This window comes from Bos taurus, chromosome 8 (assembly GCF_002263795.3).
Source record: "Bos taurus isolate L1 Dominette 01449 registration number 42190680 breed Hereford chromosome 8, ARS-UCD2.0, whole genome shotgun sequence".
Taxonomy (NCBI): domain Eukaryota; kingdom Metazoa; phylum Chordata; class Mammalia; order Artiodactyla; family Bovidae; genus Bos; species Bos taurus.
Window position 1 is genome coordinate 78,122,632 of NC_037335.1, and position 14,183 is coordinate 78,136,814.

General features: G+C 44.2%; 1 protein-coding gene across 5 annotated transcripts in view; it reads left to right on the forward strand.

Moving 5' to 3' along the window:
* The window catches only part of NTRK2 (neurotrophic receptor tyrosine kinase 2), a 411,482-nt gene that overhangs the window by 169,207 nt on the left and 228,092 nt on the right, over positions 1–14,183 (forward strand). The window lies entirely within an intron of this gene.

Below are 14,183 nucleotides of genomic sequence, written 5' to 3' on the forward strand. Positions count from 1 at the left end.
AGAAACATTGTTTTGAATCTGTGTAACCAAGGCATTAATCTCAACAAACTGGGATCCATGTAGGCACCACTTGATATAAGTAGATTTTCCAAGATGAATACTTTATACTGTATCTTTTACATTAGCCACAATATGTGTTATTGCTTGACGCGAACATTTCACGGAGTCCTATGGATTACAGCATTTGACTCGGCTGCTCAGTACCCCTGCCTGAAAGAAGGGTGGTTCCTCCAAAGCAGAAACAGGCTGCTGTTCTCAGAAGTTGTGTTTCCCAAAGGGTTTTTGAGTGTGAGGGCAGCTGACCCTGGGCAGGGGGAGGTCTAAATATTCTCTGAATTCCCATTTTCTCGCTCACTGTTGAATGACAGTTCCTGTCACTACTTAAATTTTGATCTTTCCCAAAGGTGTCAATTTACAAAAAGGCCAGCTAATTGCAGAAATCCTGACCCCAGAAAGAAAAATGAAATTCAAACTGAGAGCCTGTCACAGGCTGTCAGGATGGTCAAGGTTCTTAAATATCGGCCATTTGGTGCAATTTTTTTTAAAGTTTTTATGTTATTCCGTGGAGTCATAAAGAGGCAATAAACTCTCTAAGAACTATTTTATAAGTATCCCAGACCTTACGAGAAAGAAAAAAAAGAATATTAGTCCTCAATAGCTAAAAGAGTTGCAGCTAGATTCTTGGAGAAAATGGAGAAAAGTGGACAGATAAGGCAATTGAATCAGTCAAAGAGCAGTTGACATCTCCTAGGGAACAATGAAAACATCAGGCTATTAGAAAATGGTTTCAGTTGGTCTTGTGTTCTTTGCTTTTCTTTTTTTATTTTTTTTTAAATCCCTAAACACCTCCATCAGTAACCCAACTTCTCATTCCTGTACTCCAGACCACCCCTCTCATTCTTTGCTTTTGATGTCTCCTGTAAGAAATCTTTTTTGAGCATCCTAAAGGGATGTAGCATGCATTTCCCCATCATTATAGAAAGAAAGGCCGCAGTTTTGCTGAAATCAAGCCCATCGTCCTCCAACAAGGATGTGGCATTTTAGTGCCAGGCAGGTATCCTAAGTGAACAACGTGGGCCAGCTGAGTGAACACCATCCCCTCTAGAGGGGTGGCTGTCACCCAGACCAGCCAACTCCTGCCTCCCAAGAATGATAGCCCAGATTTCCAAACCTTCTGATTCTTTAAGAGAAACTTAAAACCTGGATTTTTTATGTGAAATGTCTCTATTTTTAAAAAGTTGGCTCAGTTATTTTTAAAACGTTATGTAGGCCAACAAAACATGTCTGTGGGCTGCCAGTTTGTTACCCTGGTCTTAAAGCAAGATCATTGTTCTCTCACTGTATCCAGTGAGAGATGGGAAAGCATAGGTTCAGATGGGACAGCACACAGCCCCTCTTCATTGGTTTTCCTTAATGTACTGATACAGCCTGTTGGTGAATGCAAAGCAGGTGTGTCCTCTTCAAGAGGTGTGTCTCAGGTCCTGTATCTTGATTCAGGTCCCACTGAGACTCGCCCAGGCAGCTGAGAGATAGAGGAATAAACTCCCACTGTCATCGCATGATACATCAGTCTGAGACTAAAGGAGATCAATCTCTTAACAGGAGGAATGAATCTCCACATACTTTCATGGATTCAGGGGTTTTCTCTCCTAATCTCCAGCAGGCACTGGTTTCATTTTGACCCACTGAATCTTCTTTCCAAGAGAAAGGAATAGAAATCAGGCATGAACAATCCCAGCCCCAAGCCTGCAATGCAGAACCCAGGATTCACTTTTGGCTCTGAACTCTCCCTCCCGCTCCTCACCCGGCTTACACCCCACCCCCCAACACTGACCAGAGACCATCAGGATTCAGCCATTGGATGAGTAAACAACTCAAGGAGTACAGGCATGAATTCAGGCCAGGGGTGAGGGCCAGCATGATGCAAGCTCTCTTACTTTTTCTCTCCTCTTTTTTTTTTCTTGATTCTGTTAAAATCTCTGATTTTTTTCCTCTCTCTCCAACACTCTAAATTGACTCCATGACAGAAAGTTTATTTTTATTTGCTCTATTGGTTACTTTGCACACACTTTTTTTTTTTTTCATTGCAAATGGAATCGAAGCACTAACTGCGACCAGTATTAACTCTTTTCTAGCTCTCCAAGATGATTTATGCTTTCACTTGCTCCATTGCTTTCTGTCTAGTGGCCCCTCCCTTGGTTTTCATCTGATTTCCTCCCACTACAGTAGAAGCTCATTCCATCTTCTTTTGTCCAGACTCAAGGTAATAGATTCCGTAAACTCCAGGGTCTTCACAGGGTTGCTGTATTCAGCCACGTGGGCTGTGCCATTCCTCGCTGGTGAAGGTCAGTGGACCCCCAGGCTTGTGCCACGCAGCAGGCTGTATTCCAGGGAAACCACGACAGAAGTAGCCATTCCATTAAGTACGTTCTGCTATGTCCACATACCTACAGTGCCTATAAACCATGACAGGTCTGTTCAAGGACACCTGGGAAGGTTAAGGACCCTGCTGGACAGGGCAAGGATACAATTTTCTGTGGGGTGCTGCCAGGCTGAATTAAGTTAACAGACTTCCTAATCCAGAAAGTGATATGAAAACAGTTGTCAGAGAAGGCAGTTTTCAACTCAACTTAGCCCATTTCCTTGTTTTGGTCTTCAGGGACAAAGGGACCTCCCTGCCATCTAATTTTGACAGTGAGATCACCCTGAGTTGAATACAAACTAATGTGGTTTGGAGCCTCGGCCTGGTCGTTAGTATGCACCCAAGATGGCTTGACGTTGGCTATGTCAGGAGTCTTAGTTTCACAGAAAAATAAGCATGTGAGAGGTAAAGGAAAGCACAGAGATTTTCACCACCTTTAAAATTCACCACCATCCATTTTTGAATGGAGCTTCTATAAACAGATATAGCAAGAGGTTCTATTCACAATGTGTATGTATTTCAAATCATCACACTGTACACTTTCAACATCTCACAATTTTCTTTGTTGATTATACCTCAGTAAAGCTGAAAATACAAAAAAAAAAAAAAAAAGGAAATGGAAAAAAATAGCAGGAGACTCCAGAGAAAGACAGATCTTTGAGTTTCACTCATGTCATGTTTAAATCCATTTGCTGTAATCCATATAGGCAGCCTGTGAATCATTCTCATGCCCTGTTTTGTTCCCCATAATGTTCCAGGTCTTAAAGTCATTTTTCCACATTTCCTGTAAATAATGGATAATCATTTTTATTTTATTTTTAAGTACTGTTTTAACAATGTGGATAGACCATAAATGTACTTGCTGAATTCATTCATGTTTTTAACAAGTCAATAAAGTTTTGTAATTCATCTCCATGTGTCTTGCATTCTCTGTAGGGACTTGTATATTTTCACCCCCACCTGCTTCAAATACATACCATCACCTCATGTGTCGTTGGTGGTGTTCAAAACTAAAGGTGTTAGAAGAAGTGTGAGAAATGTCACTGGAGTGTGGGGGAGTCCCAAAGCCCCTGTAGATTCTGAAATAAATCTCTTCTAAAACAGATTTTTAAAAATTTCAATCAATGTGAGTTGCACATTTATGGTTTATTGATTCTTGCATCAGATATATTTTCATTGGCTAAAAGGCAATCCTAAAATACAGCAAGAAGTTTAAGGGATTAAAAAGATGAAACTTAACATCCTGTGGGAAAGTCCTTTGGAATGACTCACATTCCTACAGGAGGTATTCTCAGTGCTCTGTCCCTCGGTTCTAACTGACTTTGTGGTCAAATGAACCTGATAACTTGTGCTATGAAGGAGGGAGGGAGACAGAGAGGAAGACAAGTGGGCACGGAGATAAGGTACCATCTTGAATCTTAACTGTGAGCATGGTGCCCATACTTCACACCCCTTTGGTCTCCATTTCCTGCCTGGCCACACTGTCTTTTCTCATTTTCCCCTTTTCAGATAGGACCTAAAATCAAGGTCCCCAGCTTTGAAAATTTGAGATTGCTTTCACTTTCTTTTAACCTTATAAGTGTTTTCACTCTAAATCGATGACTTAGGGATTGGAAAAACAATATGACCTGATGTCATACATACTTATTGAGCCAAGTATGCCAACCCCCTTCAAAGAACCTGTTTAGTGCTGGTGACTTGTGTTTTTTCTAAGGCACTTTTAAATGTGCTGAGCTGAGAATAGGTTTTGATGGTAATTTGAAAGTTGTATGGTAATCTGAGGTAGTAGGCACTGGGGGACTTTGCAAGTTTGAATTCCAGCTCTGCTCACAGACTAATTGACCTTGGGAAAGCTACTTCACGACTTCATTCCTCAAGAGATGAGGATAATGTTAGCAGTATCTCCCCACTGGGCTCCTATGAGACCTAGATGATGTACTTGGCGTGGGGAGAAGTACAGGGTATCACTAATAATAATACTTGAAAGGACATGGGTTTGCACTGTGCTTGGATGTGCCTCCGTAAATGCCCTGGATTCACAGACTCACTTGCTTGTATGGGTCATTCAGCAATTGCTTGGGTGCAATAACAGAGTCCTTATGAAGGGGTGCTTCCCTCCCTGGGTCGTTTTGGATGTGGTCCAAGCAGGGATCGCCACGCTGGAGCTTTCTCAGGGGTTCTCCTAAATCTCTTCCTAGATTCCTCTCCCTGCCCAGGTGACTTTTGCATATTGATCACAGTCAGATTTGATTTTGATAGAATAAGAGGTCATGATCTGTTTGGGCCTGCATGCATGCATGCTGCATGCTAATACATCCATGCTAAGTCGCTTCAGTTGTGTTAGAGTCTTTGTGAGCCTATGGATTTTAGCCTGCAAGGCTCCTCTATACATGGAATTCTCCAGGCAAGAATACTGGAGTGGGTTGCCATGCCCTCCTCCAGGGGATCCTTTTGACCCTGGATCGAGCAGGTGGGTTCTTTACCACTAGCGCCACCTGGGAAGCAATCACATCCTGTATCCTTAGCCTACTTTCTTTTTCTTCATAGCACATAGGTGGCAGCCAGTTCTTAGCACCAATCAATTGTGTTCCTATGGAACTGGGATCTCAGCGCTGCCAGATCCTTTATTTACCAAAAGATGTCACTGTGCAGGCTTTTTTTTTTTTTTTTTAATTGCAAAATGTTCCAATTCTTAAAGAGCAGCTACAAATTCATGCCTTTGCAGAAAGAGGGTGCTGACCATGTAAAACATTCCAGGACTACTCCCTGGCTGTCAGTTTTCGGCCTCTGCCTTTATTCTCCTGACTATGGCCTTCTACAGATAGGGAAACTGAGACCTGTGTAGGACAAAGGACTGTTTTCTCAAAGTGACCCAAGCCCCAGCATTTCCTTGTGTGAGGGGGCAGGGTATGGTTAGGAGGAAAGGGGATAGGAAGAGGCCTGTGGGACCGCCCCCCACCCCACAACAAGCATCTCCACGGTCCCCTCATTTCCTAGTCCTACTCAACTGGGCCTCTATGTGTGTTACCCACTCAGTCGTGTCTGACTCTTTGTGATCCCATTGAGTGTAGCCCTCCAGGCTCCTCTGCCCATGGAATTCTCTAGGTGAAAATACTGGAGTGGGTAGCCATACCCTTCTCCAGGGGATCTTCCCAATCCAGGGATCAAACCCGGGTCTCCAGCATTGCAGGTATACCATCTGAGCCACAAGGGAAGCCACAGTTTGGGCCTGTTTATTATGATTATTCAATGAGTTCAAGTGATGCTCTGCAGTTTGAGGATTCTGGAAGAAAAGCATTGAAGGTCATATCCCAAATATGGTTTTCTTCTTTGGTTTTCACTTTATTAAATTTCACTTTATAAAATTTTCACTTTAAAAATTTATAATTTTTCATCATTTGAAGGGGTTCCTCCATTATCTTTAACTTTTAAATTATCTATTTGAAAATCTTTGGCTAAGGATAAAAACAACAGAAAAATTGGCTAAGAGATTGTTTGAAAGGAAAAACTTGTTTCAAGTTCCTTTAGAAACAAGTGTTTACAGGCAATGGGTTTTCTGACTCCTGATGTAGTTTTTCATAGTAGCTGTAGCAGGCAATACAATTGGTCACATTTGGGGTAATGACATTTCATTTATTTAAAAATATTTTGTAATTTGGGCTTTTTTTTTTCTTATTAAATCATTTTAAATAAGTGGTACTGAAGTTTTACCAGCACATAATTTAAGGTATTTTTACAGTTGTTACTATCTTTTCTAACACTTTTTAAAGCAGTGTTTATCATTGGATCTAAAAGGTAGATCCAATGATAAACAGGTATCAGGCTAATAGGTATTGGTTTCCAACCGTGTGCCAAGCACTATTTTAAGTGCTTCGTGGTTCTTTGAACAGTCTATGAGGCAGATGCTAATATTGCTCCCATTGGAAAGGTTAGGAAACTGAGGAACAGAATGATGAGGGGCTTGTTCCAAGTTACCTAGCTAATGAGGGGGAATGCCAGGATGTGAATTCAGGTAGACTAACTCTGGGGGGCTTCCCAGGTGGCTCAATGGGTAAAGAATCTGCCTGCAACATAGGAGATATAGGTTCAATTCTGAGTCCAGAAGATCCCCTGGAGGAGGGCATGGCAACCCACTCAAGTATTCTTACCGGGGAAATTCCATGGACAGAGGAGCCTGGTGGGCTACAGCCCGTAAGATAGCAAAGAGTCAGACGTGACTGAAGTGACTGAGCACACACACAGACTAACTCTGAGAGTTAGTGCTTGAAAGAGCTAGTGGGCTTGGGCTGGGCCCTTGAGGAGGGTCAGGACTGGAGTGAGGCTAGCCAGGTGGCGAGGTCACCCTCAGGGCTGTGCAAAGGCCCAGTGGTCACTCCTATAAGCACTAGCAAGTGAGCAGAGATTATTGTTGTCCAGATGCAGAATAGTAAGGTTAATTGAAGTCACAGGAGAGGCTTTATCCCAGTCAACACCGTACCCCCTGACCTATCTCCCTCAGTAATTCATGCTGCTCACAAAGTCCTTGCCAATCTTGACTTGACAGTATGTGGCACTGTAGTGAACTTGACACTCGCTTTCTAAATTTCACCTTATGAAACAGAAGTTGCATCCAGTATGTATCCATTGCTAATTAGCTATTGAAAACCCAGAGTGTGTTTGCCTTTTCTCCATTGTACCTGAAGATGGATTTGTTGACTTTGATCATTCTTTTTTTTTTTTTTTTAATTCTGAAGTGAATTTTCTTGTTGCTCTGAATCTGGAGCACTTCCTATTCATATGAAGCAGTTGCTTGGGCTTCCCTGGTAGCTTAGCTGGTAAAGGATCTTCTGCAATGCAGGAGACCCCGGTTTGATTCCTGGGTTGGGAAGTTCCCCTGGAGAAGGGATAGGCTACCCACTCCAGTATTTTTGGGCTTCTCTAGTGGTTCAGATGGTAAAGAGTCTGCCTGCAGTGCTGGAGACCTGGGTTCGATCCCTGGGTTGGGAAGATCCCCTGAAAGAGGGCATGGCAACCCACTCCAGTATTCTTGCCTGGAGAATCCCCATGGACAGAGGAGTCTGGCAGGCTACAGTCCATGGGGTCACAAAGAGTTGTACATGGCTGAGCAACTAAGCACAGTTCTCCAGTGAGGATACGTGAAGGTAGAGAAACCACTTCAGTGAAGATGCGGGTCGGGGATGTGAAGGGAAGGTTTGCTTGAGAACACATCCTGCCACCTCCATGGAGAGGGTCTGGACTTTGGGACAAGGTGTTGGAGATGGCTGAGCGGTTTCTTGCCTCAGAGACACAAGACAGAGCAGCATCTGAGCCGCACGGTCATGTTGCTGCTCCTGTCCCTGAATGTCCTGTCCGCAGCCAGTGTCTGAGACGGACTGCCAAGGGCACATGCTAATTTTCCAGTCATTTGGTCAAGTCCCATCTCATATACCACAGACCCCGGGGCCTGTGTTTACTGAATCAAAAATCTCTGCTCAAGCATAAACTAATGAACAGACAATTCTCTCTTCTTTTAACATTTTTACTGTGTTTTGGAGGAAGAAGGGCAAAGCCTCTTTTGTGTTGGTTTGCCACCCTTCCATCTCTTTCTACCAGTTCTCATCCTATAGTAATTAGTCTTGCTGAACTGATAAATAAAATGTAGATTAGATTGCTTTACGGATTAGAATTCAGCTTCAGGTAAGCTCACACAATTTCTCTGAAGACCCTGGAGCTGGGTGGGAAGCACAGAGGTGCTAGCACTATTTGGACTTTCGGGGGAGTTCTAGGTTTTTAACATGAACTATGAATCCTGAACTAAGATAGTCTATTTCCCAGATGGCTCAGTGGGTAAAGAATTCACCTGCAATGCAGGAGATGCAGGAGACTTGGGTTCAATCTCTGGGTCAGGAAGATTCCCTGGAGGAGGAAATGGCAACCTACTCCAGTATTCTTGCCTGAAAACTCCCATGTGTCCATGCCTGCCAGAGGAGCCTGGCAGGCTACCATCCATGGGGTCGCAAAGAGTCAGACACGGTAGGTATTGCTGAGTAGTAATAATAGATAATCTATGAGGGTGCTTCAGGATATTCAGATATTACACTCTGAGGAAATATTTCTCTCTGCATTTACCTAGGCTCCTGGATTCGGGGGAGGCCAACTACCTCTCTATGGCCCTCTTGCTCTAAATACTGTTGAGTTTAATGCTGGTGAGCTCCTTTGTCCCTTCAACCCTAGAGGTGGGAAAAACTTCCCTCTGTGGTCAGTCTCCATGACTTGCCACCTCTTGTTTGTCCCTTTAACCTACGCAAATGTCTCTACATCATCCCTATATTTCTTCATGTGAAATCACCTGGGGTGAATTTTTTTTCTGTAACACCACCCCACTGAGATCTATATATGAAAGTGAAAAGTGGAAGTGAAAGTCACTCAATTGTGTCTGATTCTTTGAGACCCTGTGGACTGTAGCTTGCCAGGTTCCTCTGTCGGTGGAATTCTCCAGGCCAGAATACTGGAGTGGGTAGCCTTTCCTTTCTCCAGGGGATTTACCCAACCCAGGGATCGAACCCAGATCTCCCACATTGCAGGCAGATTCTTTACCATCTGAGCCACCAGGGAACTATCAGTAAATTCTTTAATACATTATCTTGTTTTATCCTAGCCAGATCCTATTCAAAATCTGGTAAGTATTAATCATCAATTATAGATCAGACATGAGCCAGGCACTGGGAAGATACCACAGTTAGCAAAACAGACGTCCTCTTTGACCTCCTGGGCCCTGGTTATACAGTTAGAGTGTCTGCAATGTTGACACTGTTATCATGCATACTTTGCAAGAGGGAAAAAAGACTTGAAAAGTTAACTTGTCCAAGCCACTAATGAGATCTGTCTGCTTAGGAATTCATGCTTCTGGCCCTCACTCTCTGAGGACAGTGCTCTTTTGTTCTCTTGAGGGACCCCCGGCTGCAAACTCTGAGAGAGCCATGAGACCTCTGCTCTTCACCTTGGTGGTGCTAATTCTTTTTGACCCACTATAAATTTGTGAAAGGTGTCCCAGCTCTTGGTACCTATTTTGTCTCTCTTTTTTCTTTTCCTTCCTCTTTTTTCTTTTCCTCTAGCTGCCTCTCCACCAACATAAACACACACAGCTATGCTTTATCTATTCTTTAATTTTAACAGTTAAATTTTAAATTTACAATTTGTTGGGTGGAATACGTATTTGAAAAGTGAGATGGTATGTGAGTGAGAAAGAGAAAGGAAGAAAGGAAAGACGTAATAATTCTCTCTCTCACACACACACACGGAAAAGGAATATTGCGTATGTTAAGCTTTGTTTGATTAAATTAGAAGTTAATTCCAGCACATTATACTATTATCACCTCCCCACTGCTCACTGGGATTTAATGCTCCTTTAGAAAACTTTCGGTATTGTATTTTTTGCTTTTTGTTTTTACTTCCTTATAAATAGCAAAAAGTTTTGCTGAGAAGTTATTACAAATCCCAAAAGGTTGGTGTTCCATTCTGAGCTCCAAGATATAAGGATTGAGTGGTTTCAAACTTGGCCAACTTTCTGACTTGGCAAGTGCTTCCATCCTTATTTATGACAGCTTGGAAACTTCCATTTTCCAGGGCTTATAAGCAATGTTGCTGATTTTGCCTTCCTTTTCTATTTTGCTGTGAATTATGAAATAACCAGCCTGAAGGTTAAAACATTAACCCTCTTAGCAGCCTAAGTGTGTGTGTCTGTATGTCTGGCTGTGTTCTTTCTTTCCTTGGTTGTCAGCCACATTTACATTTTCATGCAGGCAGTGAACTTCCCTTTTCTGCCTTTCCACAAAATGACAGTCGGAAATGCTGAGGTCTGGGGCATGGAGAATGATAGGCTTGTGGTCTCTATTGTGGCCACAAAGGACTTCTTGGTCAGCTGTTCTCCAAGAGACTATATCTCATCCTCAAATGGAAATTTAAGGGCTGGGACTCCAGAGCAAGACAGGTAATCAGGAAAGTCTCAGGGAGTTTTTCTGAGAGGTATGAGTTGGTTGTGTTCTGGGGATCTCCCTGCCCGTTTTCTCAGTAGAAAATTGTCAGAATGGAGGAACTACTGAGAAGCTGTCTTCCCTTCCTTCTTTTTATCTTAACTCCATATCCAGTTCCTTGAATACTCATCAAGTACTATTTACTTTGGATTCCTGTAATGTCACAAAAGTTGGGAGCCTCTGATTATTGGGTAGAGGATACAGATTTTTCAGAATATAGGCAGGAGGAATTTTTGAACACAGAATATGTCCTTGGAGAAGCGGGTGCCAAGTGGGGATTAAAACTGCAAGGATTTTTTTTAATCAGGAAAAATGCTTGTGTGAGAGCAAATGGAGAAGAAGCCGGAGAAGGCTGCGGGAGCATCAGACTGCCTAGCAAGCAGTGCTTTGAAGGGATAGGGGTGGGAAGAAAGCCTGGGTGAAGCACCCCAGATTGCCACTCTCTCTAAGCAGGTGTTGGCAGAGCTTTGGGGTAGATTTGGGGGATTTGAGACTGCTTGATGTCTGTGAGCTACAGAGGGCCATCTGAGGAGTTCTTTGTCTTCTGGGATGTGTCTACCTTACAACTCTGGACCAGGCTCAGTCATTGGTGCTGGAGCAGCCCACAGAAGCATGGACTTTATGCAAATGAAAGGGTGGATTTCAGAGCACTGACAGATTTCAGGGTGTAGCTTGATCACTTTTGCTGCCTGACACTGAGGGTCCACAGGGTGCTCTCATATAATGGGAGCAGTCTTATCTGACCTCCGCCATGTGATGTACAGGATGATTTCACTTCCCATCTCTCTGTAAAGCATAGTGCCCATCTGACAGTGCCCTGCACACCCCTGGCTGGACCACTGGGCTCCAGAGTTGAAGGGAACATTTAGTTCTTTAAATGACCTACTACCAGTTATATTGGTTTAAAGGGCTTCAACCATACCATATTTCTTTTTCAGAAGTGCAGACTGGGCAAGTCAACATTTTGAAATGTTTAAAATGTCATTTTTGAGCTGTAGCCATCCTTTTATTTATGGCAACATAAAACGACATCTGAAGCTAAGACCTGTTTTTGCTTTTCTTGCCTACCTCCCCAAACTACCAGTGACTTGATTTCACTTCATTTTGTGTTCCCTGTCAAACAAATGTCCTATGGTGGCAGCTCTCCTCATCGATTCAGCTCCTTTTGGAAGAGTGTTTATGGAAGTACCTTGCCAGGCATGAGCAAAGAGCTGGAATGGAGCAGAGTGAGGTGTCCTCTTACACAATTCTTCACCCCAGCCTCGAGTTGAATTGTTTTCAAGAAAAATCCTTGTTCAGATTTGACAGACTTTACTGAATGCTTTCTATGGGCTACACCATAGATTGCCAACTCCACTGACTCAGGAGACCAGATGGGTCATGGGAATGAGTAGGTGGAGTGGCCCCGTGCACGGGCAGAGCTAGCCTACCCCAGCTAGTGTTGCTCTGCAGGAATTCAGGCTCACGGTCGTCAAACCTGGTTTTTCAAAGCAAGGGAAGATCTGGAGTTTTGTGTGAAATCTCCCAATTTTTAAATGTTGGCAAGGCTCTTCACATTTTTTAAAGTCTCCGCAAGCCAAACAAAACACGTCTTTTTGCCAGATTTTTCCTGTTGTGACCCTTGTGCTGAATATTCTGTTTGCTGCTTTTAAGATCTGTTCCTCCACAATGGCCTTGAACAGATACTGGTCTTTCGGTTGAGTTTCCTGGCAGCCGACTCTGCCTTGGGGATTCCCGTGGGAGTGATTGATTAGGGGTGAGTCTCCGGGCTGCCCAGGGGAGGAGTGGAGAAGGCAGGACAGGATAGGGGGCTCCCGGGACAGGGTTTCAGACAAAGCCTTGTGGGGGGGAGCCCCTGAGTGTAAGTTGTCCCCCAGAGATTTGGAAGTTAGGCTTTCATATTCATGTACCCCTGATCACTAGCTGAGAGTCCCAACAGACAAAAGTGGGTTCCAGCAGCTCAAGGGTGGCCCTCCAGCAAAGAGACACAAGTGCTGGCTGTTGCCTAGGCTGGGCACACGACAGCCATGCCATCACATCCCACCACAGGGAGCTATGACTTTGCCCACTGAGCCCACAGGTAAAAAGAAGCAGAATTCCAGCCTGGATCTTCTGCCTGCTCCAGTCCAGTCCCCTGCTTGTTGATTCTTTTTCCAGATGCTTGTTACAGAGATCGGGATGCTGAGTTGGGAGTATCTTAGATCCTGACTACTTGGTGTGTTGGCCCCAGACTCCCAGTTGGTCTCTTCCTCTCGGGTTACCTGGAGGGAGGACAGCATGGCTCTTTGGAGAAGGCAGGAACAGGTCAGTAGAAACTCAGAAGATGCTGTGAACCAGCGACTCCCTAGACAGTTCTGAGAGGGCTCGCTTGAGCCAGGAGCTCCCAGCTCCAAGTTTTTTCACACTAGGTTTGATGCGTCATATCTGAGATGTCGGCAGTGTTTGGGGTGCTCTGTACCCTAGTACTGAGTTCTGGGCTTATAAGACACATCTTGCCTGATTCAAACCTAGAATATTCTATTTCCTTTGGAGAATTGAAAACTGTTCATGTGTTTAATTAAAGATATACCCTCTAAACTCCAAGCAGCTACCCTTGAAGGGAATCCATTGGAGGCAGGGAGAAAGGCAGAAGCTGTAGTACCATCTGCTAACCAGACATCACTGGAGTCTGAGGGACCCAGAGGCAAGGAAAGATCAGATTTTTTTTTTAACCTGCGTCTACCACATAGGCCCATGCAGACCTTGCCCTGTGCCCTCTACTGTGGTCAATGGCTGGCTCTTCCTTCCCAACTTCCTGGTGAGCCAGGACAACTTCCTTGGCCCCACCCTTTGAAGGCCGTCCTGAAATCAAGCCAGGTCTTGCGCTTTCAAACCTGCTCCGTGTTTGTCACTCCATCACCCCTGCCTCCCATAGGGCCCTTGAGAGGAGCAAATGGGTGTTCTCACCCTCTTGCTTTCATCCCTGAGTGCACCATTTTCCTCCCAAAATGCAGACTTGTGCTGGTTGGTCCTGTACTCACATACCTCTAGGGACTCACACAGCTAAGTTGATCAAAACCACGCTCCTCAAAAGGTAATTCTCTCTGCACTCTGTTTTTACAGCCATTCCCTCCCCATCTATTACCTCTGTTCCTCTTTCCCAAGATGCTCACTCCAGCTGGTTGGAGCCTCTTTCTCCCACCACCTGTATTTTCAACTGTTGAGTCCTCCCACTTATTATCTGGGTGAACTTGAACTTGGCATTTATTTCTCAGAGTCTCAGATTTCCCCTCAAGAAAATGATGGAAGTAAATGTCTAGCTGGTGGGGTGACTGGGAGAAATACACGGGAAATTTATTGCAGGTCATCAGGACAGCGTTTGACCTATTGCAGGTGCTCAGTAAATAATACCATTGTTGGCAGCTCAGCAGTAAAGAGTCTTCCTGTAAATGCAGGAGATTCAGGTTCAATCCCTGTGTCGAGAAGATTGCCTGGAGAAGGAATGGCAAACCACTCCAGTACTTTTGCCTGGAGAATTCCATGGATAGAGGAACCTGGTGGGCTACAGTCCAAGGGGTCACAAAAGAGTCGGACTTAGTGACTAAAACAACAACATGATGATTATCCTCACTCTTGTCCTTTTTCAAGACCCAGCATAGATTCCCTTCTTTCTCCCAGAAGCTTCCCCAGACAGCTCACACAGAATTCATGCCTCCTATAGAATCTGCCTGTAATGTGGGAGACCTGGGTTCTATCCCTGGGTTGGGAAG